Source organism: Ovis canadensis, chromosome 6 (genome assembly GCF_042477335.2).
Source record: "Ovis canadensis isolate MfBH-ARS-UI-01 breed Bighorn chromosome 6, ARS-UI_OviCan_v2, whole genome shotgun sequence".
NCBI classification, from domain to species: domain Eukaryota; kingdom Metazoa; phylum Chordata; class Mammalia; order Artiodactyla; family Bovidae; genus Ovis; species Ovis canadensis.
The window spans coordinates 37,124,604-37,132,774 of record NC_091250.1 but is presented as its reverse complement, the minus strand read 5'-3'; the positions used below and the strand labels follow the sequence as shown (position 1 = coordinate 37,132,774).

Genomic DNA, 8,171 nt, shown 5'->3' with positions numbered 1-8,171 from the left:
CTGAGATGCAGAACATTCAATTATACAGAGAAGGGTGTTCCTACATTTTTAAACCCCTTGGGAACTCTTTACTTGCCCATTGCAACTCCCATAAGTGTCAAAAAGACCACAGTCTGCAAATTAGAAAGTGAGAAACCACCTCTTGAGGCAGCTGAGTCCTGGGTGAACTGCAAGGAAATGCCTTTACCTGAAAGCCAAATAATCATGGTAAAAGGGCAGGGAGCTCTGGTGAGAATTCACTGAGAGTTAGGGGGACCATGGATTTTATAAAAGTAAATCTTTTACTTTCTAATATCTTACACTGAGTACATTGATGTTACTTATATTAAAAAAAATCTTTTGTGAACTTGAATTTGGATTTCCTTATAGGGAATAGTAACAATACTAATAATAGCAGCAAAATATAACAATAATAACAAAAGATGAAGCAGCAGCAGCTGTCACTGTCACTAAAGAACAAAGATAAAACTAAAGAACCAAATACAAGGCCAACAACAACGGTGAACAGAGGTAGTAGCAATTGTAATAATAAGAAGAAAAAGAAAAAGGAGAACTAGTAATAATAAACAGTAAATCCCACAGCATCCTGACTTCTCTATTGAATTCTTTTTTGTCCAAGTTGCTAGCACACTTCTACATGAGAAGAGCTTATTATGTGTCAGGCATGCTATATAATGGAGACACATACAAAAAATTCATGAGACATTTTTCTTGTAATTATTGGGCTTAGAGTTTAGTAAGGGGAGGTGAAACATGGTAAAAAAAATTGCCTGTTATAAAACGTTACATTTGAATTATTATGTCCCCACAGAGGAACAAGACAGGAAGTATGAAGGCAAGAACTCTACATGGGTCGAATAAAGAAAGCTTTCATAGACTAGGTGATTCAAGGTAAATCTTATAAAACCTTTCTTCCTGTTCTCTAAGTTTTTGATTATGTAAAGCAAATGAGAATTGTTTCTATTGCCTTTGCTGATTTAGGAGAGAAGGAATATAAATAAGTTAGCTCTAGAGGTAAAGAAAACCAAAGGTAAGGTATGGCACTGTGTCAGTGTGGAGGTGGTGGTGATATTTGAGGTGTTGAACCAAAATACAAAGGCTTTGAGAAAAGAGAGAAAATGTTTGCATTAGAGAAGGCTTCAGAATGATCCTCTTGACTGAAATGGCAGGATTACTGCCTGAAAGCAGATGTTATGCCTAAAGTTATTAGTCCTGAAAAGAGAGCTACTGCTGGACAAAAAATTACAAAAATTGCTAATTATTCTTCCCTTTGAAGTTGTTAGAAAACTGTATTATTTTGCCTAATGCATTCAGGAATCCAACCCATTACTGCTTGCAAATAGTATGGGTCTTTTTGAAAGCTGAATGAGCAACTTTCATTAGAAGATAAGTTCCTCTGTGTGCATAGAGTTTACTCTCTGGTAAGAGAGACACAATTTAAAATTATACAATGTACACACACACAGTTACATAACTATGTGACTTATCTTTTGACATATGACTTGTGCTTTAACTCATCCAGAGTATCTTAATGGAGATCCTACCTTATCCTGGAACTGTTAGATTCAATGGGGAATGTGAGAATGAATCAGAAAGATTCCATTCTGCAGAAAATGTCAGTTCAATTGGATCAATAGGGCACATGCTCCTGCTGCTACTGCTGTTGCTAAGTCACTTCAGTCATGTCCGACTCTGTGTGACCCCATAGACAGTAGCCCACCAGGCTCCCCCGTCCCTGGGATTCTCCAGGCAAGAACGCTGGAGTGGGTTGCCATTTCCTTCTCTAATGCATGAGAGTGAAAAGTGAAAGTGAAGTTGCTCAGTCGTGTCCGACTCTTTGCGACCCCATGGACTGCAGCCCACCAGACTCCTCCGTCCATGGGATTTTCCAGGCAAGAGTACTGGAGTGGGGTGCCATTGCCTTCTCTGAATAGGGCACATAACTAATGATAATTCAAAATGCAGAAAAAGTAAGTGCCATAAGAATATAGATTATACTGTAGGATTCCTGAGAAGAAAGAGTTTACATTTTAGTGGGAGAAATAAATACATCCCGATGGAGAAGTTGACAAATGATCTAAATCTTGAATAGAGTTCATAGTTTGGATGTGTGTGCAAGGGTAGACTGAGTGTGAAGTGTGAATAAGGCAGTTTGTTAGTATGCTGGGGCTTCTGTAACAAAGTATCACAGACCCAGGGACTTAGACAATAGCAACTTATTTTCTCACAGCTCTTAGCACTAGAATTCTGAGATAAAGATATTGGCAGGGTCAGTTCCTTCTGAGAGCCATGAAGGAAAGTTCTATTCCAGGGCTGTCTCCTTGGCTTATAGACGGTTGACTTCTTCCTACATCTTCAAGTGTCTTCCTTCCATGCACGTTGGTGTCCATATTTTCTTTGTAAGATCACAGTCTTATTGGATGAGGGCATACCCTAATGACTTCATTTTAGATTAATTCTCTCTCTAATGATCCTGTTTCTAAATATGAGCTCATTTTGAGGTAATGGGGTTAAGACCTCAACATATGAATTTTGGGGAAAACATAACTCAGCCTATAACTGGCAGTGAGGAAAAGCATTATAGGATATATAAAGAGAATGTTGACTTTTAGCTTGACTAAAATATGATTGCATAAACTAACTCAAAAATAAGGCTAGGCAAAAGACTGAAGCCAGATTGTATAGACTGAATATCAACCTAAACGTTTGGACATGATTCCTCAAGCATTAGGGAACCAGAAATGAATCTGAGCAAGGGAGTAACATAATAAATACAAAATTATTGCATGTTTACAGTAAGCCAGACACCATACCAAGGGTTTTAACTTACCAACTCACCTTATTCTCATCTCATTTTGATCTTTACAGCAACACCTTTAATCAGGCTTTAGTAGTTTCATTTTACAGAGTAATAAACTAAGATTTAAAAAAGTATTACAGCTTATGAGTAACAGAGCAGGAAAACTTAAAGTCTTCAAAATCTGGCATCATATCTAGTAAGATATTTTTAATCTCAGACATTGTAGTTTTATCTCTAGAATTTCAATTTGTGTTTTTTTTCAATATAACATCAGTGTGTCTGATTCAATTTTGGACATAGTAGCCATAATAACTTTTATATCCTTGTCTTGTAATTCTTATATCTGTCACCCAATTGTGGGTCAGTTCCAAGTGATTGATTTGTCTATCATTTCTCATATTTTCCTGCTTCTTTGTATGCCTGGTAATCTTTGACTGCATACCAGACATTGCAGGTTTTACCTAGTAGTATTCTGGATGTTTTTTTATAAATATTTTTGACATTTACTTGGGGATGTAGTCAAATTAATTAGAAGTGGCTTGATCTTATTTTGGGTCTTGCTTTAACATTTGTTAGGTGAAGAGTGGAGGAGGGCTCAGACTAGGCCAAATTATCCCCCATTTCTGAGGCAAGACCCTCTCTGCACTTTGTACTCTGCTTCAGTCTTGAGATTTTTCCAGTCTGGCTTATGGCAACAGGCACTGTCCTCCCTGCGCTTCCCGGGTGGCTCAGCTGGGAGAGAATCCACCTGCAATGTGGGAGCCCTGGGTCTAATCCTCTGCAGTGATTCCCTGGCCTCAGGCAGTTTCCTCAAATGTCTGTACTGATCAGCGCACTGCTAACTGCGCAAGGGTACCATCTGCAAAGCTGGATACCATCTGCAAAATGGATTTCTCTGTGTGTGTAGATCTCTCCTCCTTAGCATCCATCCTGAAAACTCTAGACACTTTAACTGCGCTTTAACACTTTGATCCATCTCTTCACCTTGGGGTATGCAAAAGGCTTAGTGCAGACTCCTTCCTGCATCATGGCCCGGGAACACTCCAAGACCCTGAGCTGGAACACCTGTGGATCTCACTGCATTTGTCTCTGAGTTCTCAGGAATCATCATCCTTCATTTTCTGGTGCCCCAAGTCTGCAAACTGCTACTTAAATGTTTTGTAAGGATTTTGTCTGTCTCAGAATGAAGAGTAAATTTGACCGCTTTCTCATGATCTCGATCAGAAGCGGAATCAACCTAGGTGTTTTAATGTTAAAATTTTAGGATGTAAGGTAGAAGAGTAAAGTGGGCAGTGGAGTCCTAAAATTAAAAAAAAAAAAAAAACACACACATAAGGCAGATCACCAGGAGATACATGGATCAGGGTACAAAGGGTGGAGCAAGCCAGGGAGACAAGCATACATGGTCTCTTTTTCCAGAGAGAACAGCGGGGAGAAGGTGGCTGCTTCGTAAGGCTGAACCGTGAGACTTCTAGGACCCTAGGATTCCCACCCTGATCTAAAATTAAGTCTTCAAGGAGGAACCCTTCTTTCTTTCCTTTCCTCTTCTTTTTCTTTCCTGTCAGTGCACAGGTTGGTCAAGTAGCCGTTTCATCCTCATCTTTCTTTCCCTTGCCGTGAAAACACCACTCTAAATGGGTAGGGCATCTGATGTTATTTTAGTTGCCATTTAATGATAATTTAATATTATCACCTTCTTGTTGCTAATGTGCTGAAATGAATTTCAGTATCCCTTCTATATCTGCTAGAAGTCCACTTATGAATATGATACTAATTAAGAGTGACATTATAGTTGCAGTCCTCAAGAATGATGTGTAAATAATTTTTAAAAATTAAATTATATTTAAAATATATTAGGGTATCTTGGTTTTTAAAATATAATTTAAAACTTTGACTTTTTTTTAAAGAGTGATTTTATCTGAATTATCACTTTGAGGAAATACAGTATCCTCTCAATATCAGTTGAGATTGGTTCCAGGATCCCTGTGGATACCAAAATGCCCAGATGCTCAAGTCTCTTATATAAATTGGTATAGTTTTTTTTTTTTTGCAAATAATCTGCACACACCTTCCCATATAATTTAAATCATCTCTAGATTACTTATAATGCCTAATATCTAGTTACTGTAATTACTTATAATACCTAATACATAATACAATGTCAGCTCCATGTAAATAGCTGTAAATACAATGTAAATGTTATGTGAACAGTTGCTAGCCTGGGGCAAATTCAAATTTTGCCTTTTGAAATTTTCTGGAAATTTTTCTTGGAATATTTTCAATTTGTTGTTGGTTAAGTCTGTGGGTGCAAAGTTCACAGATACAGAGGATTAACTGTGTAGCATTTTGTATTGTATTATTTCCAGGCTCATATAGACCTGCCCTTATTCAGTATGTCTACTATATTTCTTATTAGTAATTTTTGTGATAAAGGTTAGATGTATCTACTACATATACTACAAATACATATACTGTATTTGTTGTTATTTAGTCTCTAAGCCATGTCTGACTCTTTGCGACCATGGACTGTAGCCCGCCAGGCTCCTCTGTCCATGGGATTTTCCAGGCAAGAATATTGGAGTGGGTTGCCGTGTATGCTGCTGCTGCTGCTGTCGCTTCAGTCGTGTCCATACCTACCTCATTATTTGATATAATCTAGAAATCTTCTCATGGGAGGGATTTCTTAAATTATGATTAAATTTGGAAATTGGACCTTATTTTGTTTTTCATTTAAATGAATTAAATTGAATGAAGACTATACCTTGCTCAATCACATAACTGTAATTTCTGACACTTTACAGGTAGATCATGTAAACACAGAGAGGTACCAATTTGGTAGGTCAAACATCTGAAATCTGAGAAAACACTTTTTGCTATTTTAACGGGTTTTTTGTTTTCCCACTCTTGAAATACTAAAGGCAGGATTAATTGAATTCCTATATAGTTAACACTATACAATTGATGGGGCTTCCCTGGTGGCTCAAAGGTTAAAGCGTCTGCCTCCAATGCAGGAGACCCAGGTTTGATCCCTGGGTTGGGAAGATCCCCTGGAGAAGGAAAAGGCAACCCACTCTAGTATCCTTGCCTGGAGAATCCCATGGAAGGAGGAGCCTGGCAGGCTACAGTCCATGGCGTCGCAGAGAGTCGAACACGACTGAGCAACTTCACTTTCACTTTCATACAATTGACAGATATAGATAAAATAATATATTTGATATTTACTTAATATAATTAATGTTTATTATATTAATAGAACGGATAGTTTTGATATGTATATGTATATATATCAATGTTTGAATGGTTAACACAAACATTCTTTGACTATACACACTTAGCATTAAAATGCTTCAAATTTCCCATTAATTTTCTTGTGTTCTACTCAATTAAGAGACAATAATGGAAGTCTTTGGGGTACTTTAAAAAAAATCACATTCTTATAAAATATCATGAAAAGTTTTGATACTTTAATGTATAAATGACACATGAAATTATACAACACAAGTCTTACACAAATAACACCAAAAGCTAACAGGTGATGTTTTTCCTGTTATCTTATATATGCTTATATTTTTGGAGGTTAGGTAATTGTGATATATTGACAAAATAAAAGTTTCACTATTTTTTAAATTCTTTATTTTCAAGAATTTAAATGTTATGTCATAGATAAGGGGATGCTGTAAGAAAATCATCCCCTATACACATTTCCATACAGAAAATAGAGCAAAGGTGCTTTGCTTGCTTATGTTTTTATTCCTCCTCTGCCTATATCCTCTGTCCTGCTTGACAATGAATGATTGAATAGAATGGCCAAAAGTGGTTCCATTTCCTTTGTGCCTTGTTCGATGTGAAGATCTTACAGCCTGAAGCAATATCTCCTTTAGAAAACAGGTAATTATTTATAGAGTGCATCCATCCTGTGATTGCAAGGGAGAATTCCAGGGTTTTTGTAAAGGCAAAAATATCATTTTCAGATCTACATTGAGGTCATTCAAAGCTCAATGCTAAGCAGAAGAAAAATTAAGCAGCCATAACTTTTAGATCCTAGACTGAAAGATGCTACATAAGCTGAAATTTGAATTTTTTGTTACCTAGTTAATAGTGACAGACTAATAAAATACACTGCTTAAAGAATAAAAAAGATAAATATGATTCTTATACTTACTAAATAATAGCTGACCAAAGGAGACTGTGAAAATGTTTATATTTTATAAAGTTACAATATAATTAATTCATATCAATTTAGTGGATTAAAATTTTGCTTTTTCGTCAGCAAACTTTCTTTCCTTCAGTCCACACTTGCATTTCATTTAGTCAGATTTTTAAAAAAATCTCTATCCAACTTGAAAATTTTGATGTGACTTTGGTGGTATACATTATTTCTTCAAGTTAATTCAAGGTTTCCCAGGACCTATATGTATAAAAATATGACAACTGCAAAACTAATTTGGCAGATTTGTCTTTTAAGTGCTGTATGTACTATGGGATTTGAGGATCAGGTATGGGGTGTGAATGCTGTAACATTCAGTCACAGGCTTGATATGCCTGGTCTATTCACGTTCATGGTCATGCAGGAAACCAGACAGGCAAGAGCAAGGAGCTTTAGCACAGAATTAGAGAGCAATCTGGCTAGCTCTCTAAGGGGGAAAGAAAAATCGAAGTGAAAAAAGAGGAGTGTTGGGGGATGGGTAGAAGAGATAACACCACAGATGAAGAAGAAAATAGTTCTTTTCAAAGATATCCCAGAGATTACTAATTTCTCTAAATATTTATGCTTGTGAAAATGAAAGTGCATAGTAAATTATTCAAAGGACACCGGAAACTCTCAGGCACACATTTTTAATATAAGGTGGGGGAAAAGAAGTAGAATCTTGAGCGTGAAAAATATTTCATTACAAAAATATGATTTGTCCACGAGGCAGGTTTCTTTAAGCTCTCAGAGTTCACTGCACATCCTCAGCAATTTAGTGGGCTCTGCCGCAGAATCATCATAAATCAATGAGAGAATGTCTTGAGCCGTGGGGAATTAGCGGGCTTGTTTACGTATGAGGAAACTCAGAGCACTTCCCCTTGGAAACCTTTTATGAGACCACAGGCTTACTTGTCTGAGACACACCTATGTCTAGGCAGTGGTAGCTCTGGCTAGATCATGTTGGTTTTCTCTGTATTTTCTCTGACTGAAGGACAATTGTTATTTAGCCAAATTCTCTCTCCTATTTGGACAGGGACCTCTAAATTAGCTTCTAGTTGTATGGACCAGACCCAATGCTGTAGATTACAATTAATATTATTAGTGCCACAACACATAAGAATCCAAATTTGTTTAAGAGAAGGGAGTGGAGGAGGTCTATTTTTGAAATAATAGATATAATCA

General features: G+C 36.8%; 1 non-coding gene across 1 annotated transcript; it reads left to right on the top strand.

The window, feature by feature from the left end:
* Positions 1–5,769: 5,769 nt before the first annotated feature.
* Positions 5,770–5,841, top strand: TRNAW-CCA (transfer RNA tryptophan (anticodon CCA)). Its single transcript has one exon. It is a non-coding gene; the product is annotated as a tRNA-Trp (tRNA).
* The last annotated feature ends 2,330 nt before the right edge of the window (positions 5,842–8,171 follow it).